The sequence below is a fragment of the Panthera onca genome, chromosome B3, assembly GCF_046562875.1.
Source record: "Panthera onca isolate mPanOnc1 chromosome B3, mPanOnc1 haplotype 2, whole genome shotgun sequence".
Taxonomy (NCBI): domain Eukaryota; kingdom Metazoa; phylum Chordata; class Mammalia; order Carnivora; family Felidae; genus Panthera; species Panthera onca.
In genome coordinates, this window is record NC_138344.1 from 6539115 (window position 1) to 6559556 (window position 20442).

General features: G+C 46.2%; 1 protein-coding gene across 3 annotated transcripts in view; it reads right to left on the bottom strand.

Moving 5' to 3' along the window:
- Window positions 1-20442, bottom strand: part of ABHD2 (abhydrolase domain containing 2, acylglycerol lipase) — a 105238-nt gene that overhangs the window by 44201 nt on the left and 40595 nt on the right. The window contains exon 1 of one of the 3 annotated variants that reach the window (XM_078449007.2): window positions 18136-18534. The exons of the other annotated variants lie outside the window; for them this stretch is intronic. The gene's annotated coding sequence lies outside the window, so the exon portion shown is untranslated. Of the gene's footprint in view, window positions 1-18135; window positions 18535-20442 lie in introns of those variants that run through there. 3 annotated transcript variants of the gene reach the window in all.

The following is a 20442-nucleotide window of genomic DNA, read 5'->3' on the forward strand; positions in this document are numbered from 1 at the left end:
AGAGATGAGTGGATTATGACAGCAACGAAAAGCAAGCTTATAAAAATAACGTCAACTGGACAACTCAGCATGACACGAGATTTAGATCTGCAATTTATAAAGGGTTTCAAGACGACCAACTTGAACAATAAGTTATACATGGGGGGGAGAGGAGTGATCCAAGAAACCAAATTCCTGGTCGCTCCCAGAGGAAAGTTCAAAGAAAACTTAGTTTATAACACAAATTTAAAATAGAATTGTGCGAGGTTAACAGGTCAGAAGAATGGGTTACATTTCACATACCTATCTTCTGATCTGGTTTAGAATATAGTATAATCCCAGCACATGACAAAAAAGAATAAGATACAATTTTCTCTTGGCTGTTCACAGATGGCCCACATCATGATGACACAGGCGGTCATCCTGATGCTGTGCTCCTGATTCAGGGTCACGTTACCTCTCTGAGGTGGCCTCCAGCCTCTCCTCTCGTCCCCACTTACTCCAGCATCCACCTGCCAGCGGAGGAGGGAAAACAAAATATGTAAACCTGGCCAGCCCCATCTACCGCGTGGGTCCTAACTTGGCCTAGGAGGCCCGCCGTGCCTGCCTGCTTACGCCTTTCAGTGTAAGTTCCGATAAACCCGAGCCACGGGCCCGGCTCCACTCCAAAGAGGCAGAGCTTGTGCTGAGCTATTTTCATCCCAAATGCCAAGCTGTTTCTTCTGCCTGGAATACGCTCCTTTTCTCCTTGCACACCCGTTGCTTTCCTCACCAGCTACAATTTGTTTTTCTTTTCTTTTTTAATTTTCTTTTAATGTTTTTATTTGAGACAGAGAGACAGAGCATGAGCAGGGGAGGGGCAGAGAGAGAGGAAGACACAGCATCCAAAGCAGGCTCCAGGTTCTGAGCTGTCAGCACAGAGCCCGACATGGGGCTCGAACTCACGAACCATGAGATCATGACCTGAGCTGAAGTCGGACGCTTAACCCACTGAGCCACCCAGGCGCCCCTACTATTTGTTTTTCAAGACTCACTTCCAATCAGGTCGCTGGGGGAGCTGCCCTTCTCTGTGCCTCCTGGCGAAGCACCCTGAGCAGAGCTCTGTCCTGGCGTCCAGGAGGCTCGACTGATATCAGGGCTCTTTACTGGCACATTCCTCCCCACCACCTGCGGGAGCCAGGCTTAGAAATCGTTGTGCCCATCCCCAGGGTGCTTCATACCCTAAGCATTTGGAAGGGCTGCTGAATGAATAGAGTACAGACCCACTTAGTGAATCTGAGAAGAAACAGATGTACTTAAAAAAATGATATGCACCATAATTATGGCAGTTGGACTGCAGCATGGGTGGTGCTTGGTGACTGTCCCCTTCCCAGGCCATCTGGCAGCATTCTCAGACCAGGCTGGGAGAAAATCGTGAAGGTGTGCATGTGCGTATACGTGCGTTATGTGCACGCGTGTGCGTGAGAATAAGTGACCACCTCGAGATCACCCGGGACTTTCTCACTTCAGCGTAAGGTCAGTTGTGCACAGTAGACGTTTCACAATCTTTAATTCTACCACCATAGCATCTACTGATAAAACACTGTTTTTAATTAACTTCACAATAACACAACACCGGAGTTTACGAAATCGGACGTTTAGACAGCCCAGTTTTGCTGTGTGTTTTCCTCTGTTTATAGAAGTCATCCACAGATCACATGAAAAAACGAAAAAAAAAAAAAACCCACAAAAAAACAAGAAACTGGAAGGGGTATAACTAGTTACGTGGTTTCGGTCAAGCAGGAAATGTGGACCAAAACAAGACTATTTTGAAAGTCACATAAACACATAAGCAAGCACTTAAGAGACACTGCTGAAGTGTACAAGGAGGAAGCTGCTTTATTCTAACTACCTTTGTGATAGTGAATCTGAGAATATAGCTGCCAGTGACCCCACCTATCCCCAGGTCCTTGAGCCACTCTCCCCATCGGGGCGCCCCCTCTAGGAGTCTGGGCTGGCCTAGGACTAGTTTAGGCTGGTAGAACGTGGTAGAACGGCTGCTGTGCAGGGCTGGGGCTGGCCCTTCAAAGAGAAGCCTGGCAGTTTCTGCTTTCACCTCCTTGGAAGCCTGGCGCCATGTTGTAAAGGAGCCAGGGCTCGAATACCCAGTGAGTAGAGGCAACACGGAGGGCGTCTAGAAGATGCGACACAGACCCGAGTGCTGCGTGCGTTTAAAACTCAAGAGCAGCACCGTACCGCCTTCCAAAACAGATGGACCAATTTCTCATTTCCAACCGTTATGCACGCAAGTGCCTCCCTCCCTCACCCTCATCAATAACTAGCTTTGTCAATCTTTGACATTTGGGCCACCCTGATGGGCCAAAAAATGGGTATTTAACTTCAACTTGTGTTTCTTAAGGCTGATCCAATCTATGGAAAACAACTTTCTTATCTGAATTTGCATTTTCCTGATCCATATGTTTATTAGTCATTCACATCTCTCTTACGTAAATTGTACCCTTTGTCCATTTTTCTGTTACATTTTTATCTTTTTCCAATCCATTCATAGGTACTGTTCTTGTCACCCCTGCACGTCATTGTCTATTTTATGTTGCAAACGCTTTCTCCCAATTTATAGTATATTTCAATTTTATCACTTATCTTACATAACTTTCATATTTTGTGGTTAAATTTGTTAGGTTTCTTTCTTTTTTTTTTTTTTTTAACGTAGGCTCCACACCCAGGCTGAAGTTCAACATAGGGATTGAACTCACAACCCTGAGGTCAAGAGTCAGTGCTTAACTGACTAAGCCCCTCCGATGGGCCTAAGATTTTTGTTTAAAAAAAATTTTTTTTAATGTTTATTTATTTTTGAGACAGAGAGAGACACAGCATGAGCGGGGGAGGGGCAGAGGGAGAAAGAGACACAGAATCCCAAGCAGACTCCAGGCTCCGAGCTGTCAGCGCAGAGCCCGACGCGGGGCTCCAACTTGTCAACTGGGAGATCATGACCTGAGCCGAAGTCGGACGCTCAACCGACTGAACCACCCGGGCGCCCCTGATTTTTGTCTTTAAAGTAATCTCTACACCTTACGTGGGGCTCAAACCCATATCCCTGAAATCAAGAGTCACATGTTCCTCCGACTGAGATAGCCAGGTGCCCCGATTTGTTAGGCTTTTCTGTTAAAACCTTTGTGTTTTGCATTTTGTTTTAAAAAGAGCTATTCTAGCACCCAACTTTAAATACATTTCCCAATATTTCCTTTTATTATGCCTACAGTTAAAAAAAATTTTTTTTTAATGTTTATTTATTTCTGAGAGACAGAAAGAGACACAGCATGAGCAGGGGAGGGGCAGAGAGAGGGAGACAGAATCCAAAGCAGGCTCCAGGCTCTGAGCTGCCAGCACAGAGCCGGATGCGGGGCTCGAACTCACGGAGTGTGAGATCATGATCTGAACTGAAGTCGGACGCTCAACCGACTGAGCCACCCAGGCGCCCCTATCTATTTGTCTATTCTTATGCCAATATGACTCTGCCTTAATGAATATAGCTTTATGGACTATTTTGAGCAGTAACAGTGCAGGCCCCCCCTTCACTTGTCTTTTTTAAAATTCTCTTGGCAGATTTTTGCCATTTTATTTTCCAGATGAATTACAGGATTAGCCTGTTTCATGACAAACTTGGAATTTCTAATTGGAAACACACCAAACTCCTATATTACCTTGGGTAAAATTGGCACGTTTACAGTTTTTACTGGTCCCATTAAAAAACGTGCAGTATCCGTATATTATTCAAGGATTTATGTCCTACAGTAAAACTTCATAGCTTGCTTCACGTTCCAATGCTCAGTTTTTACTACACGAATTTGCATACATTTCTACTCTTTTTTTTTTTTTTAATTTCTACATTTTTAAAAAAAGCTATTCTTAGAGTTAGCATCTGGGCATGTTTCACTCCTAACTCCCTGAAAGCTGCATCTCAGTACTAACACATACGGTGGTTTGTCCAAAGTGCTGTGGCCAGTGGTTAATAAACGCTTGTTACTAAGAAAGAAGCTAGACCACAACGAAATATAGAGGCCAGGATGTCCTTATCTTCTGCATCAATTTATAAGCAACACCTGGCTAGTGCCCAATGGGCAAGGCCGTAAGGGAGAATCTAGATCTCCCTCCCACCCACATCCCTCCAGACAAACACACGCTGCCTTCGGACGGACAGAGTTCACATCAGCAAGGACAGATGGTTGCCGGGCTGTTTACAAAAGAGCCGGAAAAAAGTTGACTAATGCTGATCCTTGCCCTCAATCTGCGGGTGACCAAACGATTCTTTCCATGGGGACGTGGGTTCCTTGGTTGTACATCAAACTACTTTATAGCAACTGAACCCAGACTTAGCTGTCAGGCCCTCTGATTCTCCCCAGCAGCTCTCTAGCAAACTGGCAGAGGCCTGGCATACATATGACATCTGAGACTGGGCCCTGTACCCCTACTTCCGGCAGGTACCGTCTGGTGACCTAGATGCTCATTAGCAGTTACTCCTTGGTTCTAATTTTACTTTTGTTTCAGACAAGATGTTTTGGTTAAAATGACGCAATCCAACTCCGACTAACTTAAGAAGGGACTATGCGGGGCGCCTGGGTGGCTCAGTTGGTTAAGCGGCCAACTTCGGCTCAGGTCACGATCTCGCGGTCAGTGAGTTCGAGCCCCGCGTCGGGCTCTGTGCTGACAGCTCAGAGTCTGGAGCCTGTTTCGGATTCTGTGTCTCCCTCTCTCTCTGCCCCTCCCCTGTTCATGCTCTGTCTCTCTCTGTCTCAAAAATAAATAAACGTTAAAAAAAAAAATTTTTTTTAAATAAAAAAAAAAAAGAAGGGACCATGCTGGGGTGCTCACCAAATGGACAAGAGGCTGGAGGACCAGCTTCCAGGAAAGAAACTGGGGCTACTCGACGTATGTGCTTTTTATACAGCAGCACCCCAAGAGCCAATGCCCCACGAGTGGGGTGTCCAGAAGAAGGGAATTCTGGAGGGCGGAGCAGTGCATCTTGATTTATTACCTGCATATAATGGGAGAGAAGGACTTGTCCAAAATGCCCTTGGAGAGGAAGAATGGTGCTGGGCAGCCAGAAAGGGACAAATGCTCCCAACAAGGTTTTGGGCTCGACTTGTCTTTGCTAGAAGTGGCTTCGTTAGTGCCCTCGATACCCCACGACCCTCTTCAAACCATCACGTTCCCAGCTAGTTCTTCCAAAGTCTCTTCTTTCTGTCTTTGTTCCCAACCTTGGTCCCAACTCAGCATTTCCCATAATTCTCAAATGTATTTACTTTGAAGCCTCTGCCTCACCTATAACACAGTGTGGATCACAAACAGGCAACCTACTTGGCTCGAGTGGTATTTTTTATCACACACCCATCTTTCTGAAAGCAAAGTTTATCACGTATGAGTGTGTGCTGTTTTCTTTAAAGGAGAAATCTAGACAAGGAGAGTTTTTATGACTCCTGGTCAATCTTTACCGGTCTTAAAGGAGCACACTTTTTGCAACTCACCACATTGCCCCACTGTTTTTTTTTTGAAGGTAACATTCACATAACATGAAATTAACCTTAAAAAATTTTTATTTTAGAGAGAGCGCATGCGCACAAGCAGAAGAGAGGCAGAGGGAGAGAGAGGAAGGGAGGAAGGGAGAGAAGAAGGGAGGGAGGGAGAGAGAGGAAGGGAGGAAGGGAGAGAAAGGGAGAGGAAGGGAGGGAGGAAGAGGGGGGGAGGGGGGGGAGAGAGGGAGAGAGAGAGAGAGGGAGAGAGAGAGAGGGAGAGAGAGAGAGAGAGAGAGAGAGAGAGAGAGAGAGAATATAAAGCAGCCCTGCCACAGGCCTCAATCCCATGACTGTGAAATCATAACCTGAGCTGAAATCAAGAGTCAGACGCTTAACCAAGTTACCCAGGCGCCCCTGAAACGAACCACTTTAAAGTGTACAATTCCATGGCATTTAGTACATTCACAATATTGTATACTTATCACCTCTATATGGTGATATGGTGAACGTTTCTTTGCTCCAAAAGGAAACTTCGTGTGTGTTAAGCAGTCACTCCCCATTCTCCCCTCCCTCTACCCCCGGAAACCACTAATCTGCTTCCAGTTTCTATGGAATTCTGTATTCGGGATGTTTTCTAGAAATGGAATCATTGAATATGTGACTTCTTGTCTTGTGATTTTTCACTTAGCATAAAGTTTTCAAGGTTCATCCATGTTGTAGCATGTATCAGCACTTCATTCCTCTCTATGGCTGAATAAGATTTCATTATATGCACATACCTACCACATTTTCTTTTTTTTTTTTTTTTCTTTTTTTTAAATTTTTTTTTTTCAACGTTTTTTATTTATTTTTGGGACAGAGAGAGACAGAGCATGAACGGGGGAGGGGCAGAGAGAGAGGGAGACACAGAATCGGAAACAGGCTCCAGGCTCCGAGCCATCAGCCCAGAGCCTGACGCGGGGCTCGAACTCACGGACCGCGAGACCGTGACCTGGCTGAAGTCGGACGCTTAACCGACTGCGCCACCCAGGCGCCCCCCTACCACATTTTCTTTATCCATGTATTGGTTGATGGACATTGGGTCGTTTCCACCTTTTGGTGAAAGGTGGAAACTGTGAACAGGGCTGCTGTGGACATCTGCATACAAGTATTTGTTTGAATACCTGTTTTCAGTTCTTTTGGGTATATATCTAGGATCAGAATTTCCGGGTCATATGGTAATTCTATGCTTAACTTTTTGTGGAACCTCCAAACTAGTTTCCATAGTAGCTGCACAATTTTATGCTCCTACCAGAAACACATGATAGTTCCAATCTTTCCACATTGTCACCAACACTTGTTTTTTACTGTTTTTTTTTTTTTTTTCATTGTTACAGCATCTTAGTGATATTAAACCTACTCTTTTGACGGCAGGCCATTCCTTTCCACTCTGTCTCTACTTCCATCTCTACGTTTAATATTTATCTCAATTTTAAAAATGAATTAGTTGAGAAATAAACACGTACAATCAGTCTCATTCATTCCTACAATGGCTATTGTCGGTGGAAAGGCTTGAAGCAGAATAAAGTTGGCAACAGTCAAAACTGCGTGCGGTATACTATGGGACTGTCTAAAAATTGACAAAAGAATCCAGCTTTTATAAAAGCATTTAGACTTGCAAAACGTAACCTAGAGAATTGGACTTGGTGGGAATAATAGCCATGAGAAAACTTGCTACAGCAGAAGCTATAGTCAGTGACACATCATGTGGACAAGAAACTGCTTCTAAGCTTCGTGGTAAAATTTAAATGGAAAACAAACCTGATGAAGATAAAATTGAACTGTCTTGCGTTCAAAAATCATCATGGAATCACACTGGGTCAGTAGAATTTGTTTCAGAAAGTATTCTCTAGGATGATTTAATGTTAGCATCACTTGGATGAAAATGCTTGTATTTTAAATGTCCCTGGGTTCTGCCCCTCCTGATTCCTCCTATGGCAGTGCAGGTGGCTAGAACCTAGCTCACACTCTACTCCGGCATGTTCCTCCTTCCTGGGCCAAGAAAGGCAAGAGACTCGGAACCAACAAAGGAGACGATACCGGCTGGAAGGTAATACAGAGGTAGGTAGGGGAGAAGACCGATAATGCTGGGGCCACTCAGGGTCTGTGGAGGGGTGGGTGGGCAGGCCACTGACAGGCTCAGCCAGTTAAGCATCTGATTTTGGCTCAGGTCACAATCTCACGGTTTGTGAGTTCAAGCCCCGCTTCGGATTCTCTGTCTCCCTCTCTCTGCCTCTCCCCCACTCATGCACGCATGCTTTCTCTCTCAAAAATAAACAAACAAAAAAAAAAAATATTGGGCCTATCTAGAACCAACGTAAATGGGACTTCACATATCTTAAATAGTCAACAGCCAGCCTCTAGCTTTAAAAATATATCAAATTAACATATGCATATTCTGGTGTTGGCCATTACGAAATTTTTTTTTAATGTTTATTTATTTCTGAGAGAGAGAGAGAGAGATCATGAGCAGGGGAGGGGCAGAGAAAAAGGGTCCAGAAACCAAAGCAGGGTCCAGGCTCGGAGCTGTCAGCACAGAGCCCGGCGCGGGGCTCAAACTCATGGACTGTGAGATCACGACCCGAGCCAAAGTTGGACGCTCAACTGGTTGAGCCACCCAGGCGCCCCAAGGTGTTGCCCATTTCTAAAGCTACTGCCAACCAGGGGTTTTTCAACAACACGGCGAGCCCTGGTATTTATTCCTGATATAAATCTGCTTATTGAGAAACAGTACGTAAGGGCCTCCAGGCCAGAAGCTGACAGCAAACAGGAGAAAGGACAAACACGCAGACCAAATTCCAGGGCTCTGGCCAAGTTCAAGACAACGATCGTCAGGGTGGACCATTCGGGAGCGACCCCTTCCTCCACGGCAGTGTGGTGTGGTCACGTCTCACCCACGGCCTGGTCCTCAAGGTAAAGGGTGAAACTTCCCACTAGAGGCAAATACCCCCGAACGTGCCTGAGGAAGGAACACGCTGTCTCAGCGAGCGGGGCCCGGCGGGTGGCTGGGGCTGCACGAAGCGCAGGCAGCACCGGGGCCTTGAGGTTAGGGTTGTGCCGTGAAGCAAACGAGCACGGCCGATGCTGCCTCCTGCACAGAGTCACAGGGCCCGCGGGGCCTTGCACTTGCTTCCCGAGCGGGGAAGTGCCGAGTGGCCAGCACGGATGGAGTCGAGCGCGACAGTGCGTGTGTGCACGCACCTGTGTGTATGGGTGTGCGTGTGCACACGTGTGTGTGTGCATACGAGCGTGTGTGCACGTGCGTGGTTCTCTCTTTCCCGGTGTACACAGTTGAATCTGCATATGTTCAGTAGACACGTGATAGAACTCCGCTAGAAAGAGCATCAGGTAATAGTTAAATATTGTAACATTAAAAAAAAAGCAGCAAGGAATTCCTCTTTAATTCACACCCCGCCGAAACTCAAAGGTACTGGGCAGAAGGAGCTCCCAAAACACAGCAATCTATCTGCAGGATTTCCTGGGGCCCCCACAGCCACCCCACCTTGGCTATGCATCTAGAACTTACTGTCGAGGTTTAAAAGGTCATCTGACAAAATGAGTGGCCCTCTTCTCAAGGGTTTGTAACTTTACACGTTAGCATTTGTGAACGCAGCCCTTGACTCAAAGCCTCCCAAGTCCACAGGCCCCAACCTTGTCCCCTGGGCAGGCCGCTCACTCTACAGACATGGGTCCGCCATTTTATACTCTGCCCCTCACGGTTCCCTCTCCTTCCGCAAGCCCAAACCAAAGGGACACTTCAGTGTCACTTCAGGAGTGACAATGTCCTGCAAACCTCACTTTCAAGTGGCTGATAGTGTCCTTGGCTGGCTTTGTGCCAACCAGCAGCCAGAAAGCGAGTCAGGTGCTGGGGCCGTTTAGGAGACATGGGCTCAGGACGTTTCCTCAATCTCCAGAGAATGCCCATCTCACAAGGCCCTCCTCTCTGCTCCAAGCACACATTCAGGTAAAAAAAAAAACATTTCCATTTCAAGAAAAATATTTGTCCAGTGAGCAGAAAGATGACCTTTATTCTGAACAAGAGATCTGATTTGCGAGTGACAACAGGGACCAGAGATGCCTCCTGGAGCAAGCAGCTGGCATCTGGGACCAAACCAAAGACCTGTTCTCGGACAGCCTGCCTCGGCCTCTGTTTTCTTTTGGTTCTTATATATTGAGTCAATAAAATTCAGAGATTAGCAAGCCTAATCTGCTCACGGAGGGTTCACAGTCTGGGGGTGAAAGCACACGAGGACAGACAACTACTGTCATGGAGGGGACTGGGCACTGGGGTCAGAAAGGCAGAAGGGGGTGATCTTACGGGGAAGCTTAGTCACATGGCTGAGAAGTACCAGTTTAACCCAGTGCGTGATGGGGAGTGTTAAGGACCGAACGTCTGTGTCCCTTCAACATTCATGTGTTGAAGCCCTGCCCCTGCCCCCGCCCCTGCCGCTGTGATGGTACGTGGAGGTGGGGCCTTTGGGAGGTGAGTGAGTTTAGATGAGGTCATGAGGGGAGAGCCCCAAGGTGAGACTGGTGTTCCTACAAGAAGAGGGGGAGAGACCACAGCTCTCCCGAGGCCACAGAGAGAAGGTGGCCATCTACAAGCCAGGAAGACGGCTCTCACCAGGAACCGGATCTGCTGACACCTCATCTTGGACTTTCCAGCCTCCAACAACAGTGAAAAATAAATACCTGTCGTCTAAGCCACCAATTTTATGGCATTTTGTTATAGCGGTCTGAGTTAAGACAGGGAGCGTGAAGTCCTCAGAGAGCAGGGACGTTCTGAGCATCCGACCTCTGTGTCAAGGACTGGACTGTCTCTCATTTAGTCCGTACAACAGCTCTGAGTGACGGTATCGCCCCTGTTTTACAGATGAGAAAAACAGAGCCTTGACTTGCCTCATTTTGCAACGTCAGGCTGAGAGGACAAGCGTCTGGCTTCAGTTCAGAGCTCTTCCTACTATGGCACAGTCAAGATACATCAACTCCCTCAGACACAGATTAAAATAACAAACGTCTTTGTGCCTGTTTTTTTCCCGTCTGATCATCTGTCCGCACGTTATATTAAATCATGTTTCTCCCAACTGAGAACTGAAGTTGTTAGAACTCCACTTTGGTTTTCTTCGCATACATGAAACAAAAAACCATTTCTTTGATTTCACATGTGTTTCACAACTGTAGCCGACTTCTTAATGTCAGCGAAGTTCTTTTGGGCAGATTAATCATCTGGAGGGTGATTCATTTGAATTCACATTTGAATATTTCTAGGACGAGGGCAGGGTCTCCCCAAAAGTAAGGAGACGCAGGAGAGAGGCTGGAGGTGCTGTGGAAAGGCAAGAGGTGTCTGATTTGGGGAAGCATTTTTATCCTCTGTTAATGAGGGAGGCTAAATTAATTAGGATGAGCGTCAGTGGGAGGGGGGGAGAGGGGGTGCACGCAGGGGGCAAAGTTTTGTGGCAGCTCCAGAAGTCAGAAAACTGAGCTCCAGGTCATTGTGCGTGTGTGTGCACATGTGCACACACATGCATACGTGCAGGTGTGCACGTGAGCACGTGTGTGTGTGTGTGTGTGTGTGTGTGTGTGTGTGTGTGTGTGTGTGTGGTGAGGAAGCAGGGAAGCTATAGGGCCCTTTCGAGGTCAGGGGAACATTTACAGGCATTTACCCTGGATCCTGACCTTCCAGAGCTTCCCCTCCACAGGCCCTGAACTCAGGACTCCTGCTCCTCCTCCTACGGACCCCTGTGGTTCCCCCTGTGCCCTCTCTCCCCTCATCCGGCCTGGCCGATGTGAGCCTACCCCACTGGGCGTCAGCCTTCTCCAGCCGTGGGGCGGACCCTGCACATCACACCAGTGCTACTGGGTTGGCAGGGAAAGGACTTCATCATTTGCTTCGGGACTTTCATCTCAGAGTGGCAAGTGGCAGATTCAGCTTCCCAAACACCCATTAATAAGCTCATCAGAAATCTGCTTTGCGCACAGCGTTTTCCCCCACCGGGCAAATACTTCTTCACAGCTGTCGCACATTACATTTTCGCCGTCGTTGCTAGATGTTCTATTCCTGAATTTCAGGATTATGCACAGGAAAATTCCAATGCAGAGATATATTCTGTTTCTGCCTGAAGTGACCAAAAGTGGCCTGAGGAAACGAGAGAAATCAAATTCTGTTGCTGTGACTGGTTTCTAAACATGGGACAGAGGCCACCAGGCCGAGGTGGCACATTATGACCCATCCTCTATCCTGTGCGAGCTATAAGACACGAATGTTAGAACTGGTAAAGGAGTCACGATAAAACTGCTTAAAAACAAACCACGCTCTTTTGCTTCAAGGAAAAATAAACTCAATTTTCAAGTTCAAAGAAAACCAGTTAGAAACCCTCAGGATTGTATTCACACGTTAAACGTATCTGATCCCATTATCTTTCTGCTCCGCAAATAGCTTTTCGGACCGGTCACACCCCTCCCTACGCAGAGGAAAGCGCAACCCTCTTTCCTGTGCCTCTGGACCTGGTCTTGACGCTGCTTTCAGGGGGCTTGTAGCTTATGAAGAGGCTGCAGGGTTCCACCTGCCAAGTGTCACCCATGAAAGAGCCTGTCCTGCCGAGAGCCAGTCACATATTAGTTACCCAGGTAGGAGACTGTATTGTAGACTCGCTCGGCTCATCTACCCTTTGCCCAGAGCCCACTCCTCCCAGCCTCACCCTCCCTATTGCTAAATTAGGGATTTGGGAAACCTGCTGGTGCTGACCAGACAGGGCATGTGCTGATGCCCAGCACACTGGACACCTACCTCTGTTTTGTCCCTGTCTCCCCTGACCCCCCTCCCCTGTCACTCACACAGATGTCAACCGGCTGCTCTCTGCCCGATCCAGGGTTGCCTTTGGTCTGCTTCTCAGCCCGAGGCCACCTCAAAATCTGTGCCAGGTCTGGGCAAGAGGGGAGACGGGAGCTGAAAAGTCACATTGGATTTGCTACTATTCCTCATGGGGGACCTAGAATACCTAAATGTGAAGGTCTTGGATGATCTACCTGGAATGCTCTCCAGGAATGCCTTAATCAAGAGACGACTTCTAAGAATTAAGATGCTGACATGGCAACATCAAGCTCATGCCTTGCTTTTCCTTCATGTGCAGAAAATAATTCACAAAATGGCAAGCCACAACGTTAGAAAAAAGGTGGGTTCTTCAAAGCCATCTACACATTCAATGCAATCCTGCATTCTTCTCAGAGCTAGAACAATCCTAAATTTGCATGGAACCACGAAAGACCCCAGATAGCCAAAGTAATGTTGAAAAAGAAAACCACAGCGGGAAGCATCACAATCCTGGACTTTAGCCTGTACTACAAAGCTGTAATCATCAAGACAGCATGGTATTGGCACAAAAACAGACACATAGACCAATGGAATAGAATAGAGAACCCAGAATTGGACCCACAAATGTATGGGCAAATAATCTTTGACAAAGCAGGAAAGAATATCTAATTCTAAAAGAGACAGTCTCTTTGGCAAACGATGCTGGGAGAAATGGACAGCAACATGCAGAAGAATGAACCCGGACCACTTTCTTAAAACACCAAAGTACATTCAAAATGGATGAAAGACCCATATGTGAGCCGGGAAACCATCAAAATCCTAGAAGAGAAAACAGGCAACAACCTCTTTGACCTCAGCCCCAGCAACTTCTTACTTGACACGTCTCCAGAGGCAAGGGAAACAAAAGCAAAAATGAACTATTGGGACTTCATCAAGATAAAAATCTTCTGCACAGCAAAGGAAACAATCAACAAAACTAAATGGCAGCCAGCAGAATGGGAGAAGATATTTGCAAATGACATATCAAATAAATGGTTAGAATCTAAAATCTATAAAGAACTTACCAAACTCCAGACCCAAAACACAAATAATCCAGTGAAGAAATGGGCAGAAGACAGAATAGACATTTTTCCAAAGAAGACATCCAGATGGCTAACAGACAAGTGAAAAGATGCTCAACATCACTCATCATCAGGAAAATACAAATCAAAACCACAATGAGATACCACCTCACACTGGTCAGAGTAGCTAAAATTAACAACTCAGGAAACAACAGATGTTGGCGAGGATGTGGAGAAAGGGGAACCCTCGCGCACTGTTGGTGGGAATGCAAACTGGTGCAGCCACTCTGGAAAACAGTGTGGAGGTTCCTCAAAAAATCAAAAATAGAACTACCCTAGGACCCAGCAATAGCACTGCTAGGAATTTATCCAAAGGATACAGGAGTGCTGATGCATAGGGACACAGGGACCCCAATGGTTATAGCAGCACTCTCAGCAATAGCCAAATTATGGAAAGAGCCCAAATGTCCATCAACTGATGAATGGATAAAGAAGATGTGGTGTATATATACACAATGGGATACTACTTGGCAATGAAAAGTAATGAAACCATGCCATTTACAACAATGTGGATGGAGCTGGAGGGTATTATGTTAATTGAAATAAGTCAGTCAGAGAAAGACAGACATCGTATGTTTTCACTCACATGTGGAAGTTGAAAAACTTAACAGAAGACCATGAGGGAAGGGAAAGAAAAACAAAAGGTTACAAACAGAGAGGGAGGCAAACCATAAGAGATGTTTAAATACAGAGAATAAACTGAGGGTGGTAGGGGATTGGGGGGGGGGCGGGGAAAACGGGGGATGGGCACTGAGGAGGGCACTTGTTGGGATGAGCACTGGGTGTTGTAGGTAAGTGATGAATCACAGGAATCTACGTCGGAAGCCAAGAGCACACCGTATACACTGTACGTTAGCTAACTTGACAATAAATCACACACAAAAAAAGAAAAACTAAAAAATAAAATACAAATAGCAAAAAAAAAAAAAGAAAGAAAAAGATGTGTTCTTAAAATATTTAATAAAAAATATGCTTCTGTCAGTAACTATATACGTCATCACTGCTAACCCACATTCAAAACTTTACTCTGTTCCTGTTCCCAGGGAGATCACGACCACGAGAAGATTAAGAAGAAAATTTTATAATGCGCTTTAGGGCTTTAGAGAGTGGAACAAAAAAACTTGCATTGGAAAACACAGCACTACAAGCATGCTAAATCTCCCTCAGTTTCCTATAAGTTTAACAGAGTCACAGTAAAAAAAAAAAAAGTTTTTTTTTCGTATTTGAAATCAAACAAGCATTCTAAAGTTCATACGGAAAACTGAACCAGCTATAATTACCAAGGAAATTATGAAAAGAAGTGTAAGTGAGGGGGAGTTAGCACCACCCCCAATGCCTATAATAAAAAAAAACATTTAAAAACTATGAATCTGCTAATGGTATATATATATATTCAGGATTATCGACAGAATGGAACAGACTGGAAATATACCTAAATATATCCGAGAAATTTAGTTGGAGAAAAAGGTGACATTTCAGTAAATGGGGTAAAGATGGCTTGTTCAATAAACAGTGTTGAGTAAAGGGAAGCCATTGACAAAAATTTCAGTTGGAGCCACACTTCGTGCCAGGATAAATTCCAGAGAAAGTTTATTTCAAAGTAGAAAATGGCATCATACGTGTGCTAGAAAAAAGTGTGGAATTAAAAAATATATATATCGTACAATGAAGACCTTTCTAAGAAAAACAGAAATCCCAGAAGCCGAAAGAAACAATCAAAAGATTTAACTCTGCAAACATTTTTTTTTTTTTTAAAAAACTTCGCATGGCAAATACCACCATGGGCAAAGTAAAAGACAAATGACAAACTAAGAATAAATATTTGCATCGCATATCACAAAGGGCTAATATCCCCAGTACATACAGAACTCTCCGAGGTGATCAGGAAAAAGACCAACGACTGTCAGAAAATGGGCAGTGGCTACCAATACGCAGTTAATAGAGAGGGAAAGAAAAATTGTTCTTAAATGTAAAAAAGACACAGAGCCTCTTTCATAAGGGGAAATACAAATAAAAAATCACAGTAGGAAAATACTTTTTGCCTACCAGATGGGCAAGTATAAAAAAGTAGGAGACCCCCTTCTGTTGGCAAGGTATGGGGGGAAGAGACTCTCCCTTGGGGCTGGCGCGGACGGGCTGAGGGCACTGGCCAACGTTTTCCATGCACATTCCCCTCCGACCCAGCGATTCCATTTCCAGTTTTTCCTCCACGGACAGGTACGCATCCGTCAATGCAAAATGACGTGTTATGGCATTGTGAAAGTGGGTTAGAAACAAATGAAACCTCCATCAGCAGAGGGATGAAACAGGAGTCTCCATTCTGGAATACCAGCGCGTGACGGAGGCGATTCCTACACTCACGTGGCAACACCTCTCGGTGATATTTCACGAAGAGGAGCGAGGTGCACAGAGTATACGGTATGCGGCTCCGTGCAATAAAAGGAAAAGCAATATGTGAGCGTGCATGTGTGTGTAAGTGCTGGTTTTGCGTGAAAAAAAAAATCAAGAAACTGGGAACGTGTAACCGTGATAAATGCACTCGGATACATGGGGGAGCCTAAGGACAGCAAGGACAACACTGGAGGAAAGAGAGAGCAAGGTCACAGGCTCTACTGGTGGAGAGAACTTCTGGGAAACAGCCGCTGCTTCTTGAGCAAGGTGAGCCCTGAGCTGAAAGCGAGAGGAAGGAAATGATACAGCTGCCCTGGAGCTTTCAAGGAGAGGAACACAGTTCCAAAAAGCTGAAAGAAGCCACTGTTGACGGCTGTGGGGTTGCTCTGCCAAAATGGCTGCCCTCTCCTCGGGCATGAGAACGCAGGAAAACAGTTCCTCAAAGAGTCAGCAACTCCACCCTTGTGAAGAGGCACCACAGCCCAGGCACCAACCCTTCATTCTTGTCCACACAACAAGACAGAGCACCGCAAAACCATACAGATAAGCACGTTCTAGAAAGTTCTGCTAAAGCAAAGTCTCTCTCTCTCTTTACCCGTGAAGGACAAATGCGAAAGGCAGCGAGCGGCTGGTGTCACTGCTTACACTTATTATTGGCAATGAACGACACCTGGCTTTCAAAACCATGAAGGATGGAGTATATGTTCAGAGTCCTTCTGATTTTATTTCGTATCAAGTTGAAACAGCTAGAAGAAATAAGAAGTTTAAAATTCATCCATATCCTCACAACCCTTACAAAAGGACTTCATTTTTGTTTCCTTTATATCTGTATTTATTTGAATTTAGAGTATTTACTTCGTTAAATAGTAATATGTAAGTATATAATTTTGTCCTTTTTCCCCCATCCATAGTTATATTAAGTTCTAGATGGCTGCACAAAATTCTATCCTGTTTAGTAGCTACAATTTAGGGAGTAAACATTTACGTAGCACCTTGTATGGGTGCGTTACGTAATCTGATTTACCCTCTACAGCAACTCTTACTGTTGGGAAATCCCCTTTGTTTATAGACCAGAAAACCAAGTGTCCCAAGAGCTGGTAAGCAGCAGACCCTGCCTTTGAACCCCAGTGCGTGTCTGACCTGACCGCCCACGTGCTCTCCCCTGCGTTACACTATTGCTGTCTCTAGTGTGGGGCACGTCTGTGCCCAATGTCTACCACCATAAGCGGTGCTGGTGGAATATCTTCCCATATTCCATTTTTTCCTTTCTAGATTACTTTCTTCATTTCAGTCAACATACGTGTCCATATTCCAACAAGATGGCTCCTCACCCTTCTCCACTCCCAATTCCTGCTTCGGAGAGACTGCTATTTTCAAGTCTTTTAGGGTCCCTGTCACCCCATACGTGCCTCCGTACTTCTGGATGCCGTGCCTGGAGGGCTGGCTTTTGCACACGTTTCCTAGTAGCCTACCGAATTCCCTGCTGTGGAGACCGTCAGCTCTAATACACCGCCCCTAAAACACGCACCGTCCCCTCCCTCGTTCTTTCAACCTTGGTACAGCAACACCTTTGGTTACGTTAATTTTCAGTGTTCATATGATGATGTAAATCAGTCACAACTCAGTCACATATCCTTTTGGTAAAGTTCCTCATTTTCCCCAGGTTATCACTTTTGTCATTTCCTCAGTAGCTTAGCGCATCGACCGCCAGCCTATTTCCAAATTCTGAGGGACACTAGGTCTCTGCACAAAGACATCAGGCAATCACTGGTTTCACTTTCTCCTGGAGACACCGTTCGGGGAGCCCTCCCTCCATCCTGCAAGGACCCCTCAGCTCCCTCCTGCATCCCGGGCCCCAAGGCCACTCTTCCTTGGCTTCCTTCCTTTGGGAGAGGCTGGCTTCCACTAGCTTCTTGAGAAAAAGTGACTTGGAAAAGAGAAAAACACCTTTTCTTTTTTTTTAATGTTTATGTTTATTTTTGAGAGAGAGAGAGAGAGAGAGAGAGCGTGCAAGCAGGGGAGGGTCAGAGAGAGGGAGACACAGAATCTGAAGCAGGCTCCAGGCTCTGAGCTGTCAACACAGAGCCCGATGCGGGGCTCGTACTCACGGACCAAGAGATCATGACCTGAGCTGCAATTGGAGGCTTAACGGACTGAGCCCCCAGGTGCTCCAAAAAACACCTTTTCTGAGAGCAACTCTCCATGTCTGAAAATGCCTTTATTTTGCCCTCACGCTAGATTGAGTTTGGCTGGTATAGAATCCTAAGTTAGAAACCATTTTTACCTCGGGATTTTGAAGGCCTCCCTCCGCTGTCGTCCAGCTTCTGGTCTTCTGTCGGCATCTGGGTCATTCTGATGCCTGATCCTCGAGTACCATCTCTCTCCTTACCTTCTGCGAGTTCCGAGGTCTTGCTTTGTTACCAGTGTTCCAAAATTCCACCAAGAGCCTCCACGGGGTCTTTTTCCCTCCCTGGGCTAGATTTTCGGAAGCTCTTTCAATCTGGAGTTTCAGGCCCTACGCTCATGGGACAGCCAGGGGATCTTTCTCCGGTAACTTCTTCCCCTCCACTTTCTCTAGTCTCTTTCTGGAACTACTATTACTTGGATTTTAGGTTTCTTAAGACTGTTGCTCAAATTTCTCTTCCACTTTCCGTCTTTTGTCTACTTAATCTACTTGCTGGACGAGATCCTCAATTGTATCTTTGACTGCCTCGATTCACCGTCTTCATTTTGTGCTCCAAAAGCACTTCCTGTTCTCGGAATGTTCCAGTTTTAGAGGCTCCTCTTGCCACGTGGATATATACCTTCTCCTCTCTCCAAGTATGCTCATTATGGGTTTTCTTAACTTTACTTTGGCTCATGTCGCTATGTTTCTTCCACCTCCTTTCTTCTGCTTGCTCTAAAGCTGTCTTTCATGTTCAAGGCTTTTCCTCCTCTGTCCAGCGACTCCTGGTCGTCTGCTCCTTCTGCAGAGGACATGCTGAAGAGTGGATATACAGCCATCTGACAACACGGGCAGACCTGTCAACCTGCGGACTCCAGCCTCTCTGCTAGAAGACCCCCAAATATGAGTGTCTCTGGGATTCTTCTCTTGGGTCAGTTTCCCCGGGGGAAGCCTCCCATCTCCTCGGGGAACCTGGTCATGGCTGGGGCCTTCCAGGTGCAGACTCGATGGCCTGGTGCCTCACTCTCACTCTTTTTTCTTTTTAAAATATTTTTAGAAACTTTTTAAATATTTATTTTTGAAAGAGAGAGAGAGAGAGAAAGAAAGAGAGAGGGAGTACAAGCAGGGGAGGGGCAGAGAGAGAGGGAGACACAGAATCCGAAGCAGGCTCCGGGCTCCAAGCTGTCAGCACAGAGCCCGACGCGGGGCTCGAACTCATGAACTGTGAGATCATGACCTGGGACGAAGTCGGACGCTCAACTGATTGAGCCCCACAGGCGCCCTAGCTTTTCTCTGTGTTTAAGTAATTTCTTTGGGCTAAATTTATAAAGTGGAATCAATTTTTTTACTCCTTTATTCACGATCTGTGTGTTCATGTATTCAGTCCGTAAACATTTATGAAGCACCTACTATGTGCCAGACACTGTAGTGGGCAGTGAAGACACATGGTGTAGGGAAAAGAACAAAGACTACGGGGTCAGAGAGACGAGGGTGTGATCTCCGTTCTGACACGCAGCGACTTTGGGCAAGTCAGTTCACCTGTTGGGTTACGTTTACTTCTTAAAGATTGGAGCACAGAGGTGGGTTTAACCTGAAGGCTAAAGAAAGCGTACTGAAATCACTGAACTTAGCAGTTGAAGGATAGGAGCCCCCAAGGAACGGTAGTATTTGTTATTACTTGTTACGTTTGTTGTTGCTAATAGTAACTTATCTCACAATTTATCATGGGATGCGGACAATAAAAAACTTTAATGCCGATGAGTGTAATTCCGTGATGGCAGAGTCAGCTGCTATGAGACAACAGAGGACAGAAGCACCCACAGGGGCACCTCAGCTCAGGTCATGATGTCACGGTTCGTGGGTTTGAGCCCCGCATCAGGCTCTGCATTGACAGCACGGAGCCCGCTTGAGACTCTCTCTTCCTCTCTCTCTCTGCCCCTCCCTTGCTCGTGCTCTGTCTCTCTCCCTCTCCAAACAAATAAGCACGAAAAAAAAAATTAAGAAAACACAGAAGAAAAGTGCTCACGCTGAGTGTGGAGGAGGGTGTCCAGGAAGGCCTCCTCCAAGAGGGGGTGTCTGTGCGCTCTCAGATAAGGAGGGTGTGTAAAGGCACGGAGGGGTCCCAGGGGGAAGGAATGGCAGGTGTGAGACGCTAGCAGGAGAGAAATGTAGGGTGATCTGACGCGTCTAGAACACAGGGCACAAGAACAAGGGAGCAAGGCTGAGGCTCGCCCTCGTCCTCCAGGCAGCTTTAAAGCAGGGGCGTGACACATCAGAGGTGGGCTTCCCAGGGCAGCTTAGGAGCCTGGGAGAGAAATCAGCTGGGGGCAGAGCACAGATATGCGGCAATGGCATCAGTGCCAGCAAGGGCCGATGACACCCTGGACGGAGGCAGAAGCAAAGGAACGGTGCACGCTGAGGAGGTTC